General features: G+C 43.9%; 1 long non-coding RNA gene across 1 annotated transcript; it reads right to left on the bottom strand.

Moving 5' to 3' along the window:
• Window positions 1-5,793: 5,793 nt before the first annotated feature.
• Window positions 5,794-11,286, bottom strand: LOC147996198 (uncharacterized). Its single transcript, XR_015671487.1, has 3 exons — window positions 11,164-11,286; window positions 10,094-10,290; window positions 5,794-6,035 (listed from the first exon to the last, which is right to left on the bottom strand). It is a non-coding gene; the product is annotated as an uncharacterized LOC147996198 (long non-coding RNA).
• Window positions 11,287-11,765: the final 479 nt, after the last annotated feature.

Below are 11,765 nucleotides of genomic sequence, written 5' to 3' on the forward strand. Positions count from 1 at the left end.
ATCTCCCGGCAACGTGTAAGCCAGCACTGAGAGGGCTTCTCGGTCAGTCAACGTCTTTCATCCAAGGAACTGTACTGAATGTCTACCCTGTTTCAAATATTGCCTCAAACGCACTGTGTACATCATCAGTCAGTGTATATCATCCAAACAAGGAGATCACCCGCCTGGTGAGAAGCATAGCCCAACAGATTAACTTTCCTTTCAAATTTCAGGACACTGTCACCAAGCCAACTACCCCTCTTTTTTACTTATTTTTCTTTTTTCGCAAACTGCCCATCCTCCCCGACTCTACTTCTTTCTTAACTAAAACAGATTTTTCTCCCTCAGCACCAAGAAGAGTATGAGGGAGCCAGGACACGCATTTTGAAACATTTAATGATTAGATGATTTTGACCTTAACATTTTGTTTTCGTGTCCCTGAAGAGTCCGTCTTAGCAGATCTTGCCATGAAGCCCTGGGAACAAAGTGACCATTTTAAACATTTGCATGTGAAGAACACATTCTTCTTTGCTGTAAATAAAGTGCAAGCATCTCTCCCCAGTGACCCAGCTTCACAGGTGTACATCCTGAGGAGCAGAAACATCTGGATGAGGACAGAGGGAAAGACTCCACACTGCTCCAACCTTACAAAGTATGCTTTAAGAGAGGAAAGGGAGAGAAAGTGCCTGGAACAGCCAAAGCCTTTTGCAAAACCAACTCCCTGGTGGGATGATGGAAAAGTTTGGAACTGAGGTTTCCCTGGGGCTGCAAGTGTTACTGGCCTCAAGGATTGAACCAATAATGTTGCTCCAGTGGGTGTGGGCTTCAGGAGCAGGGCCTGCCAAATCCAGGATTCCTTCTCTCCGGCTCTGAAGACAAACCAGATAGAAATGAAATCTACTGGCTAGCTGAGGTGCTGTGGAAAGTACACGTTACTGTGACCAAAAGAAGTTGGTTTCTGTTTATTTTTGAATACCAGGCTGTCTTTTTATCGGCGTTCCTCGGATTCTTGCATAATGGTGTTTCTGTGACTAGCATGTGGGTATTAGCAGCAAGCAGCAAGGCATTCTGCTTCAGCAAATAAGGCAGATGCTGGGCATAAGCCCTAAAAGTGTCATGTCAAAACACTCTCTCTCTGTCTCTCTCTCTCTCTGTCTCTCTGTCTCTCTCTCTCTGTCTCTCTCTCTCTGTCTCTCTCTCTCTGTCTCTCTCCCCCCCTCTGCCTATCCCCCTCTCCCCCACTCCCCCTCCCCCTCTCCCTCTCTCTCTTACACACACACACACACACACACACACACACACACCTCCTAGCTTTCAAGCTTTGAAGACAAGCTTGTTTATAGATAACCACTACCTTAAAGACCAGAAACTTTATACTCTAAATAATTCTGAAACTTCTACCCAGGGGATTGTCATTTACGTGTCATATTACAAGCAAGCTATCATATTTCCCAGGCTGAACTTATTTTTAATTTGTAATCTAGAATGACCTTCCTACCTCTGCTTCCAAAGGGCTTGGATTATAGGTATGTGCTATCCCATTTGGTTTATGCAATATTGACGATGGGATTATGGGGGTTGATCCTGGGGCACTGTGCCTTCTAGACAAGCTCTCTACGATCGATCGACATCCCCATCCCATTATTCCTTAAGTTTACCTTTTATATATGGGTATATTGCTTACATGTTTGTCTGTTGATCTCACTGTGCCTGGTGACCACGGAGACCAGAGGAAGTCACCAGATCTTCTGATACTGGAGTTAGAGATGGTTGTGAGCCACCATGTCAGTTCTAGGTATTGAACCTGAGCCCTCTGGAAGAGCAGCCAGTGCTAACCACTGGGCCATCTCTCCCTCTGCCCCTCTGGCTCATTTCAAAAGAGCATTTTTTTCTGGTCTCATCTTGGGCCTTTTACTTATCCACCTATATTAATAAAAGGAAAAGCCTTTTGTTAAAAGCCTTAGCCTTTGTGTTTAATGACACCTTTGAAGGGACACCCTCAAGATCACAGTGAATTTCTTTATAGTGGAAGAGCCTTTCTCTTGCCAAGGACACAGCGTGAGGAGAGCAGAACATCTGGTTTTCTGGCTACAATGTATTATGGAAAGAGGAAACTGATGATCTTTTTGTAAATTCACTTCTTATCTCCCGAACATTCCCCCCACCTAAAGGTCACATTTGACTAATACTGGTGTGCACATCCCAGCCTATTCCTTGTCGGGGATACAATCAAGTCATTCCCTCACTTAAGAAATGTCCACTGATGCTCTATTCATACTGCCCTCTGAATGCTCAGACTTCTACCTACAGAACCGAACTGCTTCATATCGGACAGAGAGGTTCGTTTTTACAGAGGGCAGCCATCAATGTGGAGGCTTGCAATTGGTCAAAGTCTCTGTACCCTCACCCCCAAAGCTGAGGAGACACTACAGAAGAGGGGCTGGGACAAGTGTAAGAACTGAAGGAGGGGGAGGGGAGCCCTGAAGTGCTGTGTGCTCCTACAGACTCCTACAAGGTTTCCCTTGCTCCAGGGCACAGCCCCAGCCAGGCACATATGGGTAGCACTACCTTGACTAGGTGGGTTATATGTCAATCAAACAAAAAAATCAAATGACTGAATAAATAAAAGGCAGGGAGTTGAGAGGGGCCATGCTGGGATTAACATGGGGTCAGTTGGAGAAGGGAATGAGGGGTAAACATGATAAAGTTTTATTTTGAAAACATGAATAAGATTTTTAGAAACAAAGAAAAAACCTAAACCAAACAAATTAAGGACAGGGAAGTGCCTTAGGCAGTATAGTGCTTGCTGTACAACCATGAGGACCTGAGTTTGGATCCTGACACCCATAAAAAGTGGAGCACTGCAGTGAATGCCTGTGATTTCAGGCTTGGGAGGTAGAGACAGGAGGCTCCCTGAAACTTGCTGACCAGCTTGTCTAGCCAACCACAAGCTCTAGATTCAGTGAAAGACTCTGTCTCAAAGGAATAGATTAAAGAACAGTGGAGGACAACTGATCTTAATGCCCAATGTTCTAGTCTAGTCTCCACATGCATGTGCACATACATGCTACATTCACACATAAGAATACACATGAGCATGAACACACACACACACACACACACACACACACACACACAAAATAAAACCAAACCAAACCAATGTACCATAGACTTAGGGGCTTACAAAAACATATTTATTTTCCACAGATGTAGTCCCATATCAAGTACCAACACCCAACATGGTCAACTTCTGTCAAGGGCCTCTTCTGGTTGTAGAGTGATATCCTTTTCTTGTACACTCACCTAGTAGAATAACCTCAAGGAAGTTCTATGTACTGCTGAAGGTGCAGATATAAGAACATATTCTTCCCTAAGGCTTAAGAACAGTCAAGGAAGAGGAAGTAGAAAGAGTGCATGAGCCAGGGGTCACAGAGGACTAGAGTAGAACAGTGTCTTCTAGACATGGCATAACTCAGGAACCCAAGGCAGCCATGTTTGCCTGCACATGGCCTGTACACAGTCAAACCAGTCAACATTCCAGCATGGATTGGGAGGGGCTCAGGAGTCCTACTTCTAGCTGAAGACTTATTGGCAGATGATGACTTCTGAGGGAAGGAAAGTCGGCTTTCCTTAAGGGTGTGGCCCCTGGAGGTCAGACAGTGGATGGCCCCCTACCCATGAGTATAATATGGGCAGTACAAATTAGACTTGGTGGGTTACAAAAAAAAAAAAAAACCCGCATGAAGGTGGGAGGGGTTGGAGGTGGGAGCTAGACCTGGGAGAAGGTATTCACAGAGAATGTGGGAAAATATGAAAATACATTGTAGGCACATATGAAGCTCTCAAAAAGTTTATATACATTACGTATGTACATATGGTTTAAAAACAGAAAGCTCTGTGAGTTCTCTTTAATAAGGGCACTTCCTACTCACAGCTCCATGCCAATCATGGCCCAGTACCATCACATGATGAAGTAGGATTCCAGCATGTGGATTGGGGAGGACACAAAAACATCCAATCCACAGCACATACTCAGATAACAGTAGTAAGACATCCCTTCTGCCAAGACTTAGCACCTAACATCAATCTACCATGAGGAGAGTTCTTATCCATCAAGAGCAGCTGTCATAGTTAATCACTCTATCCAGGGATTAAGCTCAGGTAGTTAGACTTGGGTGGCTGGTACCCTACCCACTGAGCCATCTCTCTGGCATTGTTTGTTTGTTTGCTTAACTTATTTATTTACAAGGCAAGGTCTCATATAACCCCATCTGAACTCAAACTCACTATAGCTAAGGAGAACCTTAAACTTCTGATTCTCTTGCTCTCACCTCAGGAGTGCTGGGATACCAGGTGTATACTACCATGCTCAGCTTCTGAGGCAATTTTACAAGATTGGATTCAAGACAGGAATAATCAGGAGATAGTCTGGTTGTGGTCTGAGGTACCTTGGTTGTATGTCTATAATCTCTTTCGAGACATTATTATCTTTGCAAGAATGGAGACCTTGTTTTCCTTACCTGTACTCCTGGTCCATACCGTGGCTCTTGGAACACAGTAGGTATTAATAAGTGTGATGGAGAAACGAATGTGTTTCCAGAGTGGAAACAATGCTGAAGAACTTGGCCTTCATTGATGCAAATGTGTAGAAGGCAGCAGAGTTGGGATGCTCTAAGATGAGTTTCTAACTGTTTCCCTGGAAGCATGTTAAGCCCAACACTGCTTTCCTACAAGCCAACTCACATCCTTTTGCACTTTCAGCATATATATTTTAGAGTGACTCTTTAAAAAAATCTTACCTGCATGTGTGTATATATATGGTTATGTATGTCCTTGATAGTATCTGTGTTTGTTAGTGTATGTGGGTGCAAGTGCACATGGCAGTATGTGCATGTGTGGGAGCCACAAGTCGACATCCGTGTCTTTCATAGATAGTTATTCTGTTTAGTGTTAATTACTGATCCAAGAGAATTTAGAATATGGCAAGAGAGAAGTCACTGGGCACACCTGAGAGAGATTTCCTATGTTTATTTAGCCTCTGAACTTGTCTGTGCTAGATCACCTTGGTTGGGCTTAATTAAATGGAAAGCTTTGCCCACTCTGGGTGGCACCATTCCCTTAGAACCTTGGGAGTACATGTGGAGACAGGGAACTGTACTGTACTAGGAATTCATGGCTCTCTGTTCCTGTTTGTGGATTTAATCTGACCAGCTGCCTCAAGTTCCTGTCACTTTGATATTTCCTCACGGACCTGATATACTTAAACTGTGAGTCAGACAGACAGATCCTTTATCCCTTATGTTGCTTTTGTCAGACTTTAAAAAAAATCGTCTTCAGCTTTTAGTTTTGCTTTTTTTTCTACAGCAACACAGAGATAACTAAGGCAATTGATCTCTACCTTTATTTTTTGAGGTAGGGTATTATACCGAATCTGAAGATCATTGATTTGGTAGGCTGGCTGGCCAATGACTTCTAGGATCTACCTGTCTCTGCCCTGCTCCACCTCTCTGGAATTTCTAACTCACACTACTGTGCTAGGGATCTGAGCTCAAGGTTTCCACTTACCCTAGCAGGCACTTTACCCAGAGTCATTGGCCCATCCCTGAGAGATTTACAACCACTCCCCGAGTACCCATTTAAAAAATTATTTATTTATTATTATTATTATTATTATTATTATTATTATTATTAGTAGTAGTAGTAGTAGTAGTAGTAGTAGTATATTGTCATTGCCCATTTGTTGTTTTATGTTAATTGGTTGGAGGGTTGACAATGATTAGCAATTACATTTGACAAAGGTAACGGAGGCCTAGTTTTGCTTTTCTCTTTTATTGAGAATGTTTCCAGATTGGAGGACTCTTCTCTCTTTTGAAGTAGTTTTAGGACCATGCAGTCTCAGGAGCCTGCTCAGTTGAAGACCTGAGTTCGATCCCCAAGATCTCTGTCTAGAAGCCAGGAGTAGCAATGCATAGTTGTTAATACCTGTAGAGGTGCAGACAGGCAGATCTCTGGGTTTACTGGCTGCCAGCCTAGCCAAGTCAGCAAGCTCCAGGCTTCTGTCTCAGGAAGAAAAAAAAGGAACGATGTCTGAGGTTGATTTATGAACTCCATGCACTCCATACACTTGTACACACACACACACACACACACACACACACACACACACACACACACACACAGAGAGAGAGAGAGAGAGACAGAGAGACAGAGAGACAGAGAGACAGAGAGACAGAGAGTGATTTCAGGATCCTTGGAGGCATGCACAGTGTGCCATTAAGACACATCTTTAACCAGCAACATACGAATACAGGACTTGGCAAGGACGCACATTCCCACACACAAAGATTCCAAGATTTAAAATACTTCTTAAGAAGAGGCAATACGTTTGTGAGTCAGGATTATATTAAAAGCAGATAGGAAAGATGGGTTTTCGACTCCAGTATGCAAGGAGGGGCAAGTCAGAAGAAGAAATTGCCTTGAGGAACTGAGCCGGATGGAAGGATGTGTAGCTTGGAGGTAAATTTTTGAGAAGTAACCATGTAGTTTGTGAGTATTAGAAATGTGAATGTCAAACAGCCAAACAACGGGGTCGGGAGAAAGGGGCCTAAGCGATCGGCCTCTTTCTGCCGTGAGTTCCACCAGAGAAGTCTTCATGGTGGAGGCAGTCTTTGAAAGTCATGAGAAGGACAAAATGGAGGGTCCTTGCTCTGAGATATATGAACTGGGGAGTGGTGTGCATCTGTGTCTGAGGCAGAACTTTCTAGAAGTAGCTGGATCCAAGCCCAGGCAGGGACGGGATAAGTGTTTGTAGATGATGCATACACATCTCTCAGTTCCAGGCAGTCTTCTGGCTTACTGCCTGTCAGTGTGGCCCTAACACCTCACTGCAGGGTTCCAGAATGATCTTCCCTGGAATAGTGTATCGGGAGTGTCGTCTGCTAGGGAGATGAAAATGCTGGTCTACTCTTTTTAGGATCTCCTGGGCCTAGTCATGGTAACTGCAGTGGACAAGAACAGGGGTGTTTGACTCAATCCTGTGTCTTTGTGGGTAGTATTGTTCTGTGCATCCATCCATCCCTTAGCATTGGCTATGGGCATTCTCTCTATTGTGAGTTTCCCTTTACTTATGTGATTGGAATTGGGTCTGGAGGTGCGTGTGTGTGTGTGTGTGTGTGTGTGTGTGTGTGTGTGTGTGTGTATAGAATTTTGTTTGTCAGTTCCACATGAAAGACCATTTTCTTTTAGGTAAGGTCTCTAGTCACCTGCTAGATTATTGATGGCACAAAGACCAAAATAGCCTTAACTGTCTGCCAGAGACCAGAGAAAGCCTGCTAACAACTGTGTATGCTTTCAACATGATGAAAATTTCATCTTTCAGACGCATCCTTCTTCTCTTATGACAGAGAAATTTCATTATATTCTTAAAACAATGTGACATGAAAAATTTTGTTCAAAGATTCTTTTTTTTGGTAAGGTCAATTTACAACCTTAATTAAAATGGATTCACGAGTGTTTATGCAATTCTTCTAGAAATGACTATTACTGGATTAGGCAGTAATGAGTATTTTATAGAAGAGTCAATACGTGCTGTGTGTTTTCAGACTTGCCATCTGGTTCTAGTCTCTGTTTGGCAACAGGGTTTTATACGTGGCTTGGTTCGTGCAGCCAAGAAACCTCTCATACTTTGCAATTTGCCACTCTGTTTCAAAGACCTACTTAGAGGTTCACGCTTGTAGCACAGGCTGCCGGATTTAAGTGTCTTAAGTTAGAGTCTCAGGGGCCCGAAATATCTCTTGTACCCACACATTTCCTGGTAGGCCAAACTTCACAAAATAAACACAGATGACCTCTCGCCCATCCAGGCTTCCGGAAAGTTTAGAAATGATGCAAGTCCTTGGCAATGTGATATGACACACTGCTGTGCCTGTGCTGAATGTGAACTTCCTCCACCCTGAACCGGCGTGGACAAACAAGCTACTTTGGCCCTGCTGTGGACTCAGAATCTGATGGACTTGAACAAAACTACATGCTAAGAGGGTGGCCTCTGCTCTGGGAGGGAGGAGCCACAGGGGAAGCCTCCTGGTCGAGTCACAGTAACAGTCAAGGCAGAGAAGAAAAGAGAAGCTAGTTCTCCCAATTGTACCTCAATTTCCCTTTCTTTCTCCACCTCCCTAGTGTGCAGGAATGGATGTCTGGAATTGATCAGGGTTCTCCAGAGTGACTGAGAGGGCACCACCACACATGACATTGGCTTTGCTCATTCTCTTTACAGGAGTGTGAGCTGGGACACCCCTGCCCTGTTCCATGCCTATCGCTTTGTCACTTTGCCATTAAGCTGGCTCTCAGCCCAGCTTCCTTCCCAGGGTAATTTATCCTGATTTCTCATTCAATAAATGTAAATACATATGTGAGTACTGACTGGTATCTTCTGTCTCCTTTACCCTCTTTTGATTATTCTGTGTACTGTACCTAACGCCAAGTTGGAATTATTTATTTCCTTGAAGTTTGTTTTGTTTTCATTAAGATTTTTTTCTCCTTCTAAGTCCTGAATATTCTCTTTTCACTAGGCCCAAAAAGGTAATGTATACTTAGAAGTATTTATGTTGCAGAACTAGGCACATCTGATTAAAGAAGCTTAATTGTTAACGATTGGTGTGGGCTACTGTGGTTTGTACCGGAAATGCTTGTCTCTTGGCTCCTGGCTCTATTTTTTTTTTTTTTTTTGGTTCTTTTTTTCAGAGCTGGGGACCGAACCCAGGGCCTTGCGCTTCCTAGGTAAGCGCTCTACCACTGAGCTAAATCTCCAACCCCTCCTGGCTCTATTTTGAAGGTTATAGAGCATGTATAGCAGATGTAGGTCACTAGAGTTGGGCCTTTGAAACCTATGTCTGTCACATGTTCCAGCTGTGTGCTATCTGCTTCCTGGCCTGTGCCGTGAGAGCCACCACAAACTCCCACCGTGTGAACTAAGCTGGATTCTTACCATGATGGACTGAGACCTTCTGAAATGAGGGGCTATGATACATCTTCCCTCTCTTGTTTCTGTCAGAAAGTTTGGTCAACTGACCTGGAGAAACTGTTACAGACTGTGGGCAGTGTTGCTGTGATAAACCTGACCCTGTGGTTCTCCGACCTTGGGAACTGATTTCCAGGAGAGATGTGGAGGAACTGGAACTGCAAGATAGAAAAGTTCTAGGCTGTTGTAAGCTGAAACTTAAGATGTCATTCTGACAGACATTGGAAGACCACAGAGCTCACAGGAAGGTGGCTAGGAGAGGTTGGGACCTTAAGATGTCAGGGGAGATCAAAACAAAAACAAAAACAAAACAAACAAATAAAAAAACAAATACAAACTATCAGGGGTTGCATTAGAAGCCATTGGTGTTATGTGCTGAAAAAAAAATCGTCTTTACACTCTGTTGAAGGTGAGTGAAACTGAATTAAAGATGTACTAATTAATTTAGTGGGAGGAATGTCAACATAGCATGATGCTCAGACTATGAAAGTTATTGAATGCTGGTTTTAGCCAGATTTACAGTGAGAAATGGGAGCAAAAAGTGAGGCAGAAAGATGTGTGCGTGCGTGTGTGCGTTCGTGTGTGTGTGTGTGTGTGTGTGTGTGTGTGTGTGTGTGTGTGTGTGCGTGTGCAAGCGTGGTTTAGGGCGCTGGTGAGACGGCTCAGCAAGTAAAGGTATTTACTTGCTGAACAAGCCTGGTGAATTGGGTTTAAGCCCTGGAACCCACATAAAGGCAGGAAAGGAGAACAGACTCCACAAAGTTGTCTTCTGATCTTCTAGCACACACAGTCCTTTATAGACACACCTCTTACATGTATGCAGCAATGCTATAAAAATGTTTAAAATGCTTCATTTAGAGAGAAGAGGGATGCAAACATGGTTAAAGTTAGTGACAAAGCAAATGCAGACAAAGTAGTGACAACTGCTAAAGAGACAGAGGACCCCCCTGGGACAGTAGGAAGGGTGTCTTGAAGGACAGACCCAGCGCAAGGGCTCCAAAGCATGAAAACACAAACCCATCTACAGCCTTTCATTTCAAACAGACCACTGAAGGGTTCTCTGAGGGAAAAGGACAACCTAAGGAAATATTTACTCACTTTGGTGCAGGAGAACATGTCTACACAGTGAGCTGGCAGACAGACATGGCATCATCGATGTGGTGCTGGTTCACGACTATGCTGAATGCAAGATTCACAGAGTCCTAGAGGCTTGTAGCAAGGTTCCAAGGGTTCCAGAGAAAAGCTGGGGAGGCTGGGCAGTGTGCAACAGGGTCCAAATTCTTGCAGGGCACCACCTGAGTGAGATATACGTTCAGCTATGAAGGGATGCGTAAGTTACAATGTCCGATATTGGACATGCCAGAGGTATGTCAGCGACAGCACTGTGTGAACCCGTTCAGAGATACCATGGGTGCTGCAAACGGTAGAATCATACAGGACAGACTCTTGGAGCTTGCTGGGGCTCAGATGATGTTCCCACATGCCCTTGATGCTGGGCATAGGGCTGCAGGACCTTAAGTCTGCCCTGCTGGTTCTCAATTATCTTTTTCTCTGTCTTTCCGTGCTGTATTCCATTCTCCACCCCACCCCCCACCCCCTGGCCCCGTTTGGCTTAGAAATGCTGATTATGTACATTGGAGGTACTTGACTTTCTTTTTTATTTAACAAGGGCTCTGTACCTTTAAAAGGTGTGGGAACTGCTAAGAGTTTGGGGACTCTTGAACTTGACCTTACACAGTTCTAAGATAGCTATTATTAGCCTTTTGGGCTACAGATGAAATGTTACTGCTTGCCTCTAATACGTCCCCCGATGGATAACGTTTTGAATGCTTGTCTCATAGCTTCTTGGGCTATTTTGAAAGATGTGGAGGCTTCAGGACGTAGGGCCTTTCTGACAGTAGATCATTAGGGGGAGGATTTTTGAAGCTTCTGATGTGGCCCTCAGTCAAGGCTGTATCCTCTCCTTCTTTGTGTGCAGAGGTGAACAGCTGCCACCATATACTTCCACTGCCACAGACAACCTCTCTCCCATCACCGTGCGTTCTCCATCAGAGCTGAGAGCCAAGCAAACCTTTCCTCCCCCAAGACTAAGATTTTATCCAAAGCGATGAGAAAAACAACCAACCAAGAACCACCCCCGCAAGTATTTTGTTTTATTTTATTTTTACCAATGTCCCCCGTGCACTTTGGCCAGCTTGTGGTACTGTCGTATATTTCATATCTCAGTCTTACGTGTCTGTGCTCCCTGCTTGCTCTCAGCTTCTCTTCTCAGATGGTCAACACAATGTTGCAAACAAATCAGAGTCCACTGACCACAGGGCTCTGCCTTTATCAGATTGTCACTACGCTTTCAACAAAAGTCTGTTATTGCTTCTGAGCTTTGACCCCACAGAGTTCCCTCAGCCTGTGTCTCCTTCAGCATGTCTTTTTTTTTTTTTTTTTTTTTTTTTAGCATGTCTTTTATAAGTCCTTAAAATCTGGTTTTTTTTGGGGGGGGATATTTTACATAACATAATCTTGACAATTCACAGCGTGGATTCCAGGGGCTTGGTACATTGACGGTGTTGATCACGTATCGATCCCTTCTAGTTATAGAACATTTCTGTTGTCTTCTTAACGAAGATGGCCTCCATTGGCTGTCATTTCCATTGGTTGTCATTTTCCTTCCCCTTCTTTTCTGGTTACTGGAATGCAATTCTTTCAGGCTTCATGGATTTTCCCATTCTGGATATTTCCTGACAATGAAATCACTTACGGTGACCTTTTGTGA

Source organism: Rattus norvegicus, chromosome 2 (genome assembly GCF_021556685.1).
Source record: "Rattus norvegicus strain SHRSP/BbbUtx chromosome 2, alternate assembly SHRSP_T2T, whole genome shotgun sequence".
Taxonomy (NCBI): domain Eukaryota; kingdom Metazoa; phylum Chordata; class Mammalia; order Rodentia; family Muridae; genus Rattus; species Rattus norvegicus.